Source organism: Pan troglodytes, chromosome 5 (assembly GCF_028858775.2).
Source record: "Pan troglodytes isolate AG18354 chromosome 5, NHGRI_mPanTro3-v2.0_pri, whole genome shotgun sequence".
Lineage (NCBI taxonomy): Eukaryota > Metazoa > Chordata > Mammalia > Primates > Hominidae > Pan > Pan troglodytes.
In genome coordinates this window covers 182,993,042-183,008,158 of record NC_072403.2, presented here as the reverse complement: position 1 = coordinate 183,008,158, position 15,117 = coordinate 182,993,042, and the positions used below count along the sequence as shown (strand labels likewise).

Sequence of the window (15,117 nt, the reverse complement as noted above, 5' to 3'; positions counted from 1 at the left end):
TGTTTAGAAGGAATCAAAGGAATTGTTGGAGGAGGAAATACACAGATTCTATAGTCTACGAAAGAAGCTCCAAGTTTCACCTAAAGAAGCACCAAGTTTCACCTTTTCTTTCACAGTTGTTGTGATAAATAATTTGCCCTACTAGTTTTCCAAACGATATTAAACTGAGAGAAATTGCTTTCGATGAATGAGATATCACCTTAATTTCCCTAGGTTACACTGTATGTTTTTTTAAGCCAAGCCACCTGAACTTCACATTTCCCCAACATAATATCTGATCAGCCGCTATGTTATTCTTATGCTTCTCAGAAGAATGTAACTTCATGCAAGAAATCTCTTGTCAAATCTTTTCTTTGAAAATAAAAATGAGTCTAGGTTTTCAAAACTATGTTTCCATTTTTTTCCCGTTTATTAAAACCAAGTAAATTAGAAAGATGTTTTAAGGGGGAAGAAAATATTATCTTGCTGCCAAAGAAGTCATGATAAATGGCTTTCAAGTGATTAAATAACTTATCCTCTGAAACTCGAGGAAGGAAGTTATAAACAGATATGAATACATATCCTATGTGTACTCATACCATATATAGTGGCAGAGGGAGTGTGAGTAAGACATTACTTCACAATATTAGTGTGTGGATTAAGCAGTAGATAAGCACATTTTTTGAAAATGAAGAAGGCAATGGAACTTGATGAGACTGTGCATAATATTGATATTTCAATGAATATTATTAATATAATCCACTTAAAATTTCAAAGAATAGTAAACTTACATCTAATTCTGATATATTAACATATTTATAAAGTTTTAAATATTTTACCATAAAAAGTAAAATCATAGAAATGTAATACTACATATAAGGGTGTATATATATATATGGATACAATGTATACATTACGTATACACACACATACATATAATGGTCCCCCAATGTAGAAATAATGATGGAAAAATAAATTCCACAATACAAAAATTTAAAACACTATATAGTTTCAAACTTTTTAAACACTATAAAGGCACTTGATATACTGTACAAAACATTCTACAAATGAATGTAGAAAAGTGTCTGGAAATTTATGAACCAAATTATTAGAAGTGATTACCCCAAGTGGAGGCATTATAAATAAACTTTCTCTATTTTAAAAAATAATTTTAAAATAGTTACATTGACATAAATCTAATTATATTATTAATGTATTTAATTAAATACATAAATAGTACTCATAAACCTGGATATGAAGGTGAACAGAGAAGCAATTTGTTATGTGTATCTTGCCTTCGAGAATTTGATAAACAGAGGTGCAAACAAGCCTGATCTTTAAGCATTTCCCTAAGTGTATAGGTCTAGAAAACAATCTGAAAGTCCCTTTTGTTAAAGTTTTATTCATATTAATGAAAGTGTGATTAAAACATAATTATGCATTATTTAACAATGGGGACACATTCTGAGAAATGTGTTGTTAGACAATGTCATCATGTGACCATCCTAGAGTGTATTCACACAAACCTAGATGAGATAGCCTACTACACATCTAGGTCATATGGCATAGCCTAGTGCTCCTAGGCTGCAAGTCTGAATAGCATGTTACTGTCCGGATAATGTGGACAATTGTAATACAATGGTGTTTGTGTATCTAAACACATTTAAACATAGAAAAGGTACAGTAAAAATATGATATGATAATTTTATGGGGCCACCAACATATACGCAGTTCATCATTGACCAAAAAGTCATTACACAATGCATGACTATAAAAATTAAAGAGCATTACAGTTTCTCTCAGGTTTTGAGTCTGAATGTAGATCTAAGATTATTAATATGCACAGAAATTTCATTTATAACATTGCTCATGCTCTTTGCACAAAAAAAAGCCATCAATAGTTTTTTTTATGAAGAGTGAGCCTTGGTTAAAAATAAAAGCTCTTTTCATAAGGAGAAAAAGTCAACCAACCTAGAAATATTTTTGCATCAAATTTTTCTTTTCAAAATCAAAAGAGAAAATTATCATTTCATCCTACTAAATAAAGATCATGTATAGAATATGATGAAATATTTTCCAGTTGTGTTTGAGAACATACACATATCTGAAAACTTATATTTTAAACAAGAATAGATGCTGAATAGATTTTCATTTAGTTTTGTTCACTTAAAATATGTTTTCAATTCAATACATTCTTTTATTCTTTTCATTTATGAATCAAAATTGATTTAGTCCACTCCCATCTGTTGGACTTTTGCCTCCCCCCGATTCCTATTTAACGTTACCATTAAAATACAAATCTTTGCACACAGTTTCACAGGAAAAATTCCAAGAAGTGGAATTATTGGCTAAAGGAGAACATAATGTTAAGGGTTTTCATAGTAGCAACTTTTCGCATTTTGTAAAAAGCAGAAATGAGAACATATCATTGTGGATTGGAATCGATTGTTTATATTTAGATCAAAAACAAGATCCTCTCAGCTTGTTTCTACTCAGAACATTACAAGATTGAGAAGCTGAATAATGATCTGTGTTGTAAAGGACAAGAAGGTGATCATTTGATGAATGCAAGCAAAGAAGCAATTCTAGCCATGGAAGTAAATTGTAGAGCCAGATCACAACAGAACAAATTTAATGGAAAAACACAAAAGAAACTATTGTATGTGATGAAGGAGAAAATAGTTATGCAAAGTTATTTGTGACTGATAAGAGTGACAGAAAATGTCCAGAAAGATGAAAAATGATCAAGGTGAATCAAGTTCAACTGAAAGAAAATTAACCTGGAATTAAAAATTAGTTTTAAAAATTCTAGACCTATAATTATTTATTATTATATCAAATTTTAATTATTGTTAGTTTTTGGCCATGCAGAACTGCTTTAGATACAGGTTGCATTTTCATAATTTTACTGGGACTTTATTTATGGGACTAAGACAAAAATGAATCATTGATTACCACGAACTTTTCCATTTGCAAAATTTTGTATTTTTCTTGAAAATTTGAAGCCACTGTAAGTCCTGACTATAAAAGAAAACTCTTTTTTTGGGAACTTTTAATTAGTTTTGAGTCCAAATATGTGCTCCTGGAAAAAAGAAGGCTTGAATTATCTTCCTTTTAGTCACAAACCCTTTATCTAATATGTTGCTGTTGTCCAGGACTCATTAATTCTATTGTTCCCTTTGTTGTTAGTGCTCATTTCTTTGCTCATTTGAAATTAGAACAGGTTACAAAGGTTGAAAACTTCTTTTTGAAATGTGTATACTGAAAATGAACAGTGTACAAGATAAAGCTGAACGCCTGAGCATTTGATGTATTACATCTCAGTAGTATCTGACAACCCTTACTCCCTGGCGATGTGATTTTTTTCTAATAATTTAGTCTCAGTCTATTAAAAGACGATTACAGATAATGCACACAGGCAAGTGGTGAAGGATGCCCAGAATAGCTTTTGTAGAGAGGTTATCAAAACACCATTCACCAAAAGGATTTTTGCATTGATTTTTTAAAAAATTATTTCAAAAACAGACAGAACTTTAAAAGACTAAATATAACAGAAAGGATTTCCACTCTGTTACTTTGTATAACACATTTTTTAAAAGCCATAAGGTAAAAGTTTAAGTAGCTATTATTTCCCTTGTTCATTGCAACCAAATTCTTATTTTTTATTACTTTTTTTTTCTAAATGAATATATTCGAAAACACTGATGTAATTTTATAGTTGTCCTGCTGGTCCTTCACTTTGGATAATCTTAGGAATAAGATATGATGCCATGTAAAAGTAAGGGGCACGATCCTAACAACTGCCATCACTGACTGTTTAGACTGTTTTGTCATGACATTCTAAGACAAAATAAAGTCTCTTGAGAAACTCAGTATATTCAGTTGAAATTACTGTTTTATTCACTCATTACGCTCAACTTAGCCCATTGGAAGATTTCAAATACAGTAACCATCACGCCAAATGACAGTGATTGTGTATATCATAGGAGAGTTCCTGAAATCCATGTTGATATCTTATTTAATACAGGAACAGGAGTAGGCATGCTGAAAATCAAGAAAATTGGAGATGAGGACTTTGCATTCATCAGTAAATGCAAAGACCCCAAGGTTCGCACCATTCTCCTCCAGGGGAATGGCAAAGAGACTCTCTCTAAAATGGAACACAACATCCAGGATGCTGTGCAAGTTTATTGCAACTTTCTTTTTGACCCGCATTTGGTGCCAGGGGTTGGGGCCTCTGAGATGGCTGTGATCCATGTCTTGACAGAAAAATCCAAGGTCATGACTGGTATGAACAATGGCCATACAGGGCTGTTACCTGGGTTGTAGAGGTCGTCTCTCTTACCCTAATCCAGAACCGTGGGGCCATTAACATCCATCTGCTTATTATTATAACACCTCCCTTCAGGCCAAGCACACCTAGGAGAACCATGAGACCTGGGGTGTAAGTGGTGAGACAAGTATTTTGGTGGAGATGAAGGAACTGGGCATATAGGAGCCATTGGCTGTGAAGCTGCAGACATCAAGGGCAGCAATGGAGACTGTAGTTCTGCTCTTATGGATTGATGTCATCACTGCAGGCCACAAAAAGAAGGGCAAGGAGCAGGGCCAGCAAGGCAAGGCTACTGGTGCTAGCAAAGAGTGAGTGGTGGGCAAGTTGATTTCAACATACAGAACCAGCAGAGTCTCCCCCTTTCCTGAGCCAAAGTACCAGGGACACTGTACATGTCTTTGCAAGGGATTAGACTGAGAGGTAGCACTCAGTCCCTTCCTGTCCAAACTCAGGTTTCAAAAGACACTGACATGTAATACTTCTCTATTGTAAAATTTCCATTTAAGTTGCTTCTGATGATTAAATCTAACTCATTTGGGGGAAAAAAGAGGTATAGGTGCTTGATTGCCATGCTTACTGGGAAATTACATAATATGGAATAACCGCATTTAACATGCCCTGATCTATGTGACAATAAGGTCTATTCATTATTACCTCATTTCCCTTGGCTGCCCAGAAGGTACCACCTGAATCATTGGGGATTTTTTAAAAGGTGAATTTTTTTTTCTAGAATGAGTTTAAAAATACCAGAGGCCTCTCTTCTTGATTTACTATAGATTGAATTGGGATTACATCTCTATTAGAAACAAACTTCTTGGAATAGTTAGAGTACATAATTTTTAAGGGCAATAAACAGAACATATAATGTCATTGCAGGAGAACTCCGAAAGAATCAGACAGTGTGGTCCTCTGCCAGCCATTAAATCTCTCTAAACACCCATTTTTATCCTTTTTAAAATGAAGAGGTCAGAGAAGGTCTTTAAGGAACACCTTCTGCACTTCTAACAAACAAGAGAGACATCAAACAACCATACTGTCTGTAAGGATAGTGTTCTAGCCCATTCATGCTGCTATATGAAAGTATCTGAGACTGGGTAATTTAAAAACAGCAAAAATTTATTGCTCATATTTCTGAAGGTTGGAAAGTTCAAGATCAAGATGGCAGTGGGTTTGGCGTCTGGTGAGGGTACAGTCTCTGCTTCCAAGAAGGTGTCTTCAACTCTGTGTTCCAGATGGCAGAAGGGCAGAAGAGTGATGAAAAGCTGTTTTGATGTCTAAGGTCACTAATGTCATTCATGTGGGCTCTGATCTTATGACTTAATTATCTCTTAAAGGCTTCACCTCTGAATATTATCATATTGCTGATTAAGTTTCAACATGAATTTTAGGGGAACAGATTCAGACTTCTGCTGAAGTAGCAGACAGCAATAAGAAGAATAAAAGGTAGAAGGTACAACAGTGTAATAGAAGTATATTTGACCATATCATCAACCAGCTCTGTTTCTTTGGATTTAAATTTTGCAGAAGGGAAAACCTTTTTATTTTGCTAGGTATTTCTGATGCATGTGTTATTTTTATTTCATGTGGTTTCTATATATCATAAAACTAAATGTTTTAAACCAAATCTGAAAGCTTCAAATGTTATAATTTAATCTTAGTATATGATTTTCGATGATTTTATGAGATTTGATATAATTGGATATAATAATATATGAGATTGATGATACAATTTGACTTAATTTTTCCTTTTTGCAGTCCTGTTCTAATCATTTTTCTTTGATTGATTTTTCTTTTTTTCTGATTTTTTGCCCTCTAATATTTTGATAATATCTCTATTTTCCCTCATGCTATAATGCTGGTTTCACAGAAGATGAGATTATATACTTTTTGAATATTTTCCTTCCCAGGCATGAAGACATGAAGACATTGATTGACCTTGGTGATTTTCATTTTTACCATTGAGGACTGTAGCTGTTTTTTTCTTATTCTTGTTCTTCTTTTGGTAGGGAGCCCATTTGTTTCTGTTATTTTACTATCTGAAAGTTTTTAGGCTCTTCTTTTCTTTAGAAATTCTTGAGTTTCACTGTAATTTGTCTGCGTTAGCCCTTTTCTATCCATCTGTCTCAGCTCTCAGTATACCCTCTCAACCTGGAGACCATTTCTTCCTCTCAGGTTTCTATCCACACTTTCTTTCTTATGCTCTTATTGTTTTTAAAAATTTGGTTCTATGTTTTAGATAAGTCTCTTAGCTAAATATTTCAGTTCAGAAGTCCTCGTTTAGTAATTTGACCAAAGTATTTTTTTTAACTTTTTAAATTAATGAATGTGAGTAGATCTGATGGTTTGATCTTATCTACATGTACTACTAACTCATTTTCTTCTGGTGCTAATTATTGTTGAGTTTGGTGCTCTTGTCAGAATGCTAGAAATATCTCCAACTGACACCCTAACATCACAATTAAAAGAGCTAGAGAAGCAAGAGCAAACCCATCCAAAAGCTTGCCGAAGACAGAAAATAACTAAGATCGGGGCAGAATTGAAGGAGATAGAGACATGAAAAAAACCTCCAAAAAATCAATGAATCTAGGAGCTGTTTCTTTGAAAAGATTAACAAAATAGACTGCTAGCTAGACTAATAAAGAAGAAAGGAGAGAAGAATAGACACAATAAAAAATGATAAAGGGGATATCACCACTGACCCCACAGAAATACAAACTACCATCAGAAAATACTATAAACTCTTCTACAAAAATAAACTAGAAAATCTAGAAGAAATGGATAAATTCCTGGATATATGCACCCTCCCAAGACTAAACCATTAAGAAGTTGAATCCCTGAATAGACCAATAACAAACAAGTTCTGAAATTGGGGCAATAATTAATAGCTTACCAACCAAAAAAGAAAAAAGCCCAGGACAAGAAGGATTCACAGCTGAATTCTACCAGAGGTACAAAGAGGAGTTGGTACCATTCCTTCTGAAACTATCCCAAACAAATGAAAAGGAGGGTCTCCTCTCTAACTCATTTTATGAAGCAGCATCATCCTGATACCAAAACCTGGCAGAGACACAACAAAAAAGGACAACTTCAGGCCAATATTCCTGATGAACATCGATGTGAAAATCTTCAATAAAATACTGGCAAACCAAATCCAGCAGCACATCCAAAAACGTATCCACCACGATCAAGTCAGCGTCATCCCTGGGATGCACGGCTGGTTCAACATAAGCAAATCAATAAACGTAATCCATCACATAAACAGAACCAAAGACAAAAACCACATGATTTTCTCAACAGATGCAGAAAAGGCCTTTGATAAAATTCAACATTTCTACATGTTAAAACTCTCAATAAACTACATATTGATGGAACATAACTCAAAATAATAAGGGCTATTTATGACAAACCCACAGCCAATATCACATTGAATGGGCAAAAGCTGGAAGCATTCCCTCTGAAAACCGGCGAAAGACAAGGATGCCCTCTCTCACCACTCCTATTTAGCATTTCTTTTGATTAAATATTTATTGAGCTTCTATTCACACATGAGAAACTTCATGTTCTTGATTGAGAATGAAACTTCTATTCTCAGAAGGGATGCAGAATGTGCTATTGAACCAAGTGTTAACAGTCCTTTAACTTTCCTCCATGTAGAATTTATGTATCCCTTTCCTTCAGGCAATCTCCATCTAGAGTACAAGATATAAAACACTGTGTACCACTCTCGCTTCAGGGTCTAAAGAGAGTGAATTAACCCCAGGGACAGTCATCATCAATGCCAACTACCTCATCCAAGCCGAAGCCAGGAAATAAGGACATGCCCAGCTGCTCTCCAGCCCCTTAAGAGATCACTGAAAGACGCTCTCCTGCTTTGCCCCTACTGACTCCATACTTGGCACACCTCCAGAATTGTTCCACTTCCACCCTAGACGGGTTATATATTTTGCATGGTGTTTTCACCCCACCAATTAGAGTTGTCTTTCCTTTTTTCAAGAATTCAAAATTTATGATCCGTTCATGGGATTCTTTTGCTCTTTAGCCTTGTAAATTTAGAAATATTCCATGAAAATATATTTGCTATTATTTTAAAGACTTTATGAGCAGAAAAGAGGCAGTTCCAAATTCTGTCCTCTGGGACAGAACTGGGATGTGCATTAACTTTCTCACTCAATTTTGATCCACCACAGTATAGTTTCTTCTACGTCTTTCCACATTGTCCCCAAATGGCTGCCTCACTCATCATCAATGGTCATCACCAAGCTCCACACCCTATGAGCCTTGGTGTGTTTGTGTGGGATGAAAATGAAGTTTACATTTGAAATAATGACAGAGCAAAAGGGATTTCAGAAAGTAGCAATATCTTCTAGTTTGTTGCATCAATAACAATTGCTTTGGATTTTTTTTTCTTTACTACATTTTATTTATAATGTTGGATAAGTATAAAACACTACATATAACATATATGTGAATTATTAAACATGATAATATAATGTATACCCATAAAACCAATATGTAGCCCAAGGAGTAAAACTTTAACAGTACCCTAGATTGGTATGCTTTTTCCCACTTTCAATTTTGTTTATAAATTTGTCGTATCTACTTTTAAACGTATTCACTTATGTATGTAACTCTAAACATCAAATATTTAACCTATGCTTATTTTTGAGCTTTAAAATGTATTATACTGCAATTTGTCTTCTGCATCTGGCTTTTATCACATTATGCCACATGTCTAAGATTTATTCATGATACTACATACAGTTCATATTTGCTTATGTTCCATATTCTATTTCATAAATATGCAACTGTTAATTTTCCTGTATAAAGGGTACTCAGTTATTATTGGGTATCTATCTTAATGCCCTGTACTATTTTGAGCATTCTTATATACATGCCCTGGTGCATATAAGCAACAGATTCTCAAGGATATATCATAAGAGAGGAATTGTTAGATGTTAGAGTACATTAACTGTAACAGGGTATATCAGTATAAGAGATAAGAGAACACAAAAGTTCAAAGATTAAAGAGGCGTTTTTTTCTTAAGGATTATTGAGAGCACATATTTAGTGGGCAAATGGATCTGATTCATGTGGTGATTCAAGAATCCAGCCTTCTTCTGTTGTGTGGCTCTTCCAACTACTAATGTCTTACTGTGATCTACATGTATTTTCAGAAGGAGAAAGTCTGTGTAGAGATACGCTTTTGCTTCAAAAGCCACAACCAGATTAGCACGCATCACTTATAGTCACATTACCTTGTCTAGGTGCAAATACATTGTCAAAATTAAGCATTAAGCTCAAGGGAGGCTTGGAAAGGCAGTCTATGTGCATGTTCATGAAAAAGAGGATGGATTTTGTGGTCAGCCATCAGTGTTTGCCACCCTCTGCCCCTGGCCACCAAATGACTGTCTGCATTTTTCCCAATTTTGGAGTATACTCCCTTCCTCTGTGAAGAAGCTGATGTCTAATACAGACATTGTATTCAGCTCAAATTTACAACCTCTGGGTGGGGTTCAGCCTTCTACATCAGGTCTGCAAGTGAATCTCTACGGTCCAGAAACCTAATGAATGAAATATCAGATTCTACCAATGTAAATGGTGACAAAGAACAAGATAGCAATGACAGCAACAAAGTATTTCGATTAGTAAAGGGAAAATAGGAATTACTCAGTAGAAATTGAAGCATAACAATAATGCAATACTGTTGGACAGGAATGGGAAGACATTCTTCCCTGTTAATGGAGAAAATACTTTGAACAGTGGAAATATATAATCTCTTGCTTTTTTGGCTTTGACTTTGCCTTCTGAAATGTTCTTCCTTGGTCATAATCCTCTATCACCACTGTGAACATAGGAAAGTATGCCCTTCTTGGGGAATGAGAATCTTTTGCAGCCTAATGTATGTGTGACCATCTGATGAGTTCTTCCTACCCACAGTACAAACAACATCAAATCATGGAAACAGTATCATTGCAGTAAAAAAAGAGTTTAATTCATGCAAGCCTGGTTACGCCTTGAGGGAGATGCAATTATTACTGAAATCAATCTCTCTGAGCATTTGGGGGCTAGGATTTTTCACAAGTAGTTTGGGTGAAGGGTTGGGGGTGGCTAGGCAATGGGTGCTCACTGTTGACTTGCTGAGGGTGAAATCATAGGGGTGTGGGAAATGGTCCTCCTTCATGCTGAGCCACTTCCGGGTGAGGCCATAGGAGCCATAGGTGGGTCCTGTGCCACTAACCTTTGCCACCCTCTGCCCCGGCCATCAAAGGACCATCTGCATTTTTCCCACCTTTAAAGGATACTCCCTTCCTCTGTGATGCCACTCTGTATGCCAAAAGGAAAAGTCAAGCTTGAGAATCAAGTCACACAAAACCACTTCCCATTTTGTTCCTAAATAGATAGCTACAAAGATAAGAGTTTACATACCCCCCTCACAATTTGCTCACCAGGGAATTCCCTGTGGGCCACAGATGGGTCCAGGTGGAGCCATCAGTCATCAGAAATGGAAAATTGCTGAAAAGGTGTCTCCAAATGCCAATCTTAGGTTCTACAATAGTTATGTTGTCTGCAGGAGCAATCGGAGAAACTGCATATCTTGTGACCTCTGGAATAACAGCTGGAATTACATCTAACCTCTGGAATTAAGTTGACACCTTAGTAGAATTCAGGCTCCTCTATCCCCATAGCCTGGTGATTTTTCATGAGCTTTACAAAGGCAGCTGAGTCTGGGAGAAGGGCTTTTATCATTTAAACTATAAAATAAATGTCTCTGAAAGTTATCTTGGCTTAAGCCCAAGAACAACTAAGGGCAGCTTGAAGACCAAAGGCAGAATGGGGGTTGGTCAGATCAGATCTCCCCCACTGCTATAATTTTCTCACTGTTACAATTTTTGCAAAGGTGGTTTCACACATTTGGGGTCTGAAGAGTCATAATAATTGTTGATTAGTCACAGACTCTTCAGGCCAAACTTGAGGTTTGATCAGTAATATAATTCTCTCAAACATACAGATTCCTGGAAAATTTCATTATAGTCATATATGTGGGTTAATAATCATATCAAAATATTTTCTGGATATTGTACTTATTCCTGCTGTATTTATTTACTTTTTTTCAGTGCTCTCTCTCTCGTCTCTCTCTCTCACTCTCTCTCTCTCTCTCTCACACACACACACACACACACACACACACACACACACACACACGATGGTGTATCTCTTGAGGCTATCTGAAACACTTGCCCTAGTAGGAAATGTACTTGCAGACCGCTTCCCAACCTTTAATGTCTTGAATTTATAAATTCTTTCTATCACCTGTAAAACATCCAGTTTTTCCAGAGCTCATCTCTATGTTTGTAGTACTTTGCTGTAAGCCTTAAGAAACACCACTGATACATATTGACATTCTGGATCTATACAAATGTTTCCCCTAGAATTGCAAGCTTAGTAGGCACATGGCTTGATTTTCAAGTTTTCAAAGGTGACAGTTTGGCAAGTATTTTCTCTGACACAAGAAAGGTATATAGCAATACAACCTGCAATACCTGCCATATCTATGTACTTGCTGTAAGCTGCCTAACTATTAAGATATTTCAGGATATTTTGAGTTATATAGCAAGCCATTTTCTACAGCAATTGTTATATTGGTTATAACAGACTAAACTTATAAATAACACACAGGTTGATTCAAGTTGGAATAGCAGGGACTCGATTTATACTCTCATGTGACCTAATAACAAAAAGACAAAAATACATGAAACACTGGCATTGAAGACATTGGTCATTCAACAACAACAAAAAACAGGGATTCCTGAGGTATACAAAATAATGTCATAACACCTATGCATGCCCATCTTATTTGCTGGAGGGGCTGTCCAGATCATGGCTTATGGAGAGGAAACCCAGGCAGAACTTGGTGGAGGTAAAATCAGGAATCTGAAGAAGCCAAATTCTCTATTATACACTGGGTAGAACATTGGAGAGAAAAAACCCACACAGAAAGAGAACTCCTTAGATGTGCAGACTCCCCTTCAGGGATTCAATTAAGTACTTGTGAAAAAAAAAAAATCTCAGGACCCCAAACTCACTATGCGGAAGAGAAAAGTCAAGCTTAAGAACGGAGTCACAGAAAACCACTTCCCATTTTGTTCCTAAATAGATAGCTAAAGACACAAGTTTACATACCTCCCTCACAATTTGTGCACTAGGAAATTCCCTGTGGTCCCCAAGACCTTTACCCTAAAACAATTCTGTTGAATTTCAACCTGACAATGTAAATTAACAGCTTATCTTCACAGGTATAGGACAAAGGACAGAATTCAAAATCATCCCTCTGCTCACCTGAGACAACTACATATTTGTCTGCTTTCTCTAATCTGTGTTTAGCTTATGTAAAAATGCAGATTCACTGAGCATGAGAGGCATGCATAATTGACTGACCCCCTCCTTTCAAATGTAAAATGTCGATTCAGAAAACGCTGATCAAAGACTCAAAAGAATGCAGCTATGCAACCTCTTGCCCCTTTTATCTATCTTCCCTCTCCTTTTTTTCTTCTTTCCCTTTCCTCTTTCCCCGACTGCCCACCCTTTCCCCTTTAAATAGAGAAGACCCCAGGCTGCCTTTGGAAAAGCTTAGATCACACAAGTTCCTGTGGTTTTGTGTTCCTTTTTCCCAGTTTAAAAGGAAAACTTCAGACAATTTAAATTTAACGGAGTTTAATTACACAAGGAAAAAAAAATCATGAATTGGGCAGCCCCCAGCATCACAGCAGATTCAGATGGACTCCAGGGATGCCTCATGGTCAGAAAAAAATTATAAACAAATAAAGGAAAGCGGTGTACAGAAATCGGAAGTGAGGTACAGAAACAGCTGGATTGGTTACAGCTTGGCATTTGCCTCATTTGAACACAGTTTGAACACTCAGCAGTGTATAGGTGGCTGAAGTATGGCTGCTGAGATTGGCTAGGACTCAGCTATTGTTATGTGCACGTACTCTTGTTAGGTTTTCACTCTAGTCTACCTATTATGTTAGGTTACGGTTTGTCCAAAAGGACTGAACTATAAAATTACAGAGTCATTCTCTGGCCATATTTGGTCCTCTTTAATACCAGGCAGGTCCTCGACTTTGGGAAAATTAAACTCTAAAATTCCTGAGACTTACCTCAGTCATTTTCTTTGATTTACATTGTGTTGTATCAAAAGATGCATTTGAGGAAGGAATTTGAGGCTGAGGAAGAAACCTATTCAAAATGTAACCAGTGGGTTCTCTTTGTCCACTGCCTAGACAGAGCCAATTTATCAAGACAGGGAAATTGCAATAGAGAAAGAGTAATTCATGCAGCGCCAACTGTATGAGAGGTAGAGTTTTATTATTACCCCAATCAGTCTTCCCAAGAATTCAGGGATTTTTTTTTCTTAAGATAATTTGGTGGTTAGGGGGCCAGTGAGTCAGGAGTGTTGATCGGTTGGGTCAGAGATGAAATCATAGAAAGTCGAAGCTGTCCTTTTGCACTGAGTTGTTTCCTTGGTGGGGGCCACAAAACCAGATGAGCCAGTTATCTATCTGGGTGGTGCAAGCTGATGCATCAAGTACAGGTTCTGCAAAATACCTCAAGCACTCGTAGTCAGTTTTATAATAGAGAAGTTATTCCCAGGAGCAATTTGAGGAGGTTCAGAATCTTAAAGCCTCTAGCTGTATGACTCTTAAACCGTAAATTCTAATTTTGTAGCTAATTTATTTGTCCTGCAAAGACAGTATAGTCCCCAGATAGGAAGAAGGTTTGTTTTGGGAAAGGGCTGTTATCCCATCTTTGTTTCAAAGTTAAACTATAAACTAAGTTCCTCCCAAAGTTAGTTTGGTCTATGCCCAGGAAGGAACAAGAACAGCTTGGAGGTTAGAAGCAATATGGATTTGGTTGGGTCAGAACTCTCACTGCAATAATTTTCTTAATTATGATTTTTGCAAGGGTGGTTTCAAAAAGATTAAAGAGAATGGTGCTCACAGATCACATAGGGTCAGGGATAATGCTCATTTCAAGGCAGAGTAGAAAGCCTTGTAATTAATGGGGAATCAGATAGAGTATTACGAAGGGTCTTACCTTTAATAAAAATTAAAATTTAGCCCTAGAGTAAATACAGTGCAGGTCTTCCCTAACAAAGCTTACAAGCAAGACATGAAAGTAGCAAACTATATTAAAGTAATTTAATTATGTCTCACAGAAAAGCTCAAAAATATTTTTAGGAAAACAAAAATATTCAGCACCATCTGGCATCTAATAAAAATGTATCAGGATGAAAAGAAACAGAAATTACAACCTACAATATGAAAAAAATCATTAGAAAATGACTCAGAAATGACACATGTTAACAGAATTTATAGTTAATGACATTGAAATAGTTATTTTGGCTGCAACCTGTTAGTTTAAGAAGCTAAAGGAAAAATTGAGCATGTGATGTGAAGGCATGAGAGATGTAAAAATTACCCAAATCTATCTGGAGTTGAAAAATACAATGTCTTAGATTTCTAAAAATACATTGGATATGTTTGATGATAGATTAGACAATGCATAAGGAAGATTAGTGAACTTGAATCCATAACAATGGAAAACTATCTAAAATAAAACTCTGTGAGAAAAGTATATAAAAATGAACATATAAACAGTAGCAACAACAACAACAAAAGCCCAGGGCATCACTGAGATGTGAAACAATTTAAGGTGGCTAAATATATGTGCAATTGGAATCCTCAAAGGAAAGGAGAGAGAGGAAGGATAAAAAAAAATACATTGAAAAATAACAGCTGAAGAAT

The 15,117-nt window shown here is 35.9% G+C and overlaps 1 pseudogene; it reads left to right on the top strand.

Moving 5' to 3' along the window:
- Nucleotides 1-4,020: 4,020 nt before the first annotated feature.
- Nucleotides 4,021-4,624, top strand: LOC134810229 (T-complex protein 1 subunit gamma-like; annotated as a pseudogene).
- The last annotated feature ends 10,493 nt before the right edge of the window (nucleotides 4,625-15,117 follow it).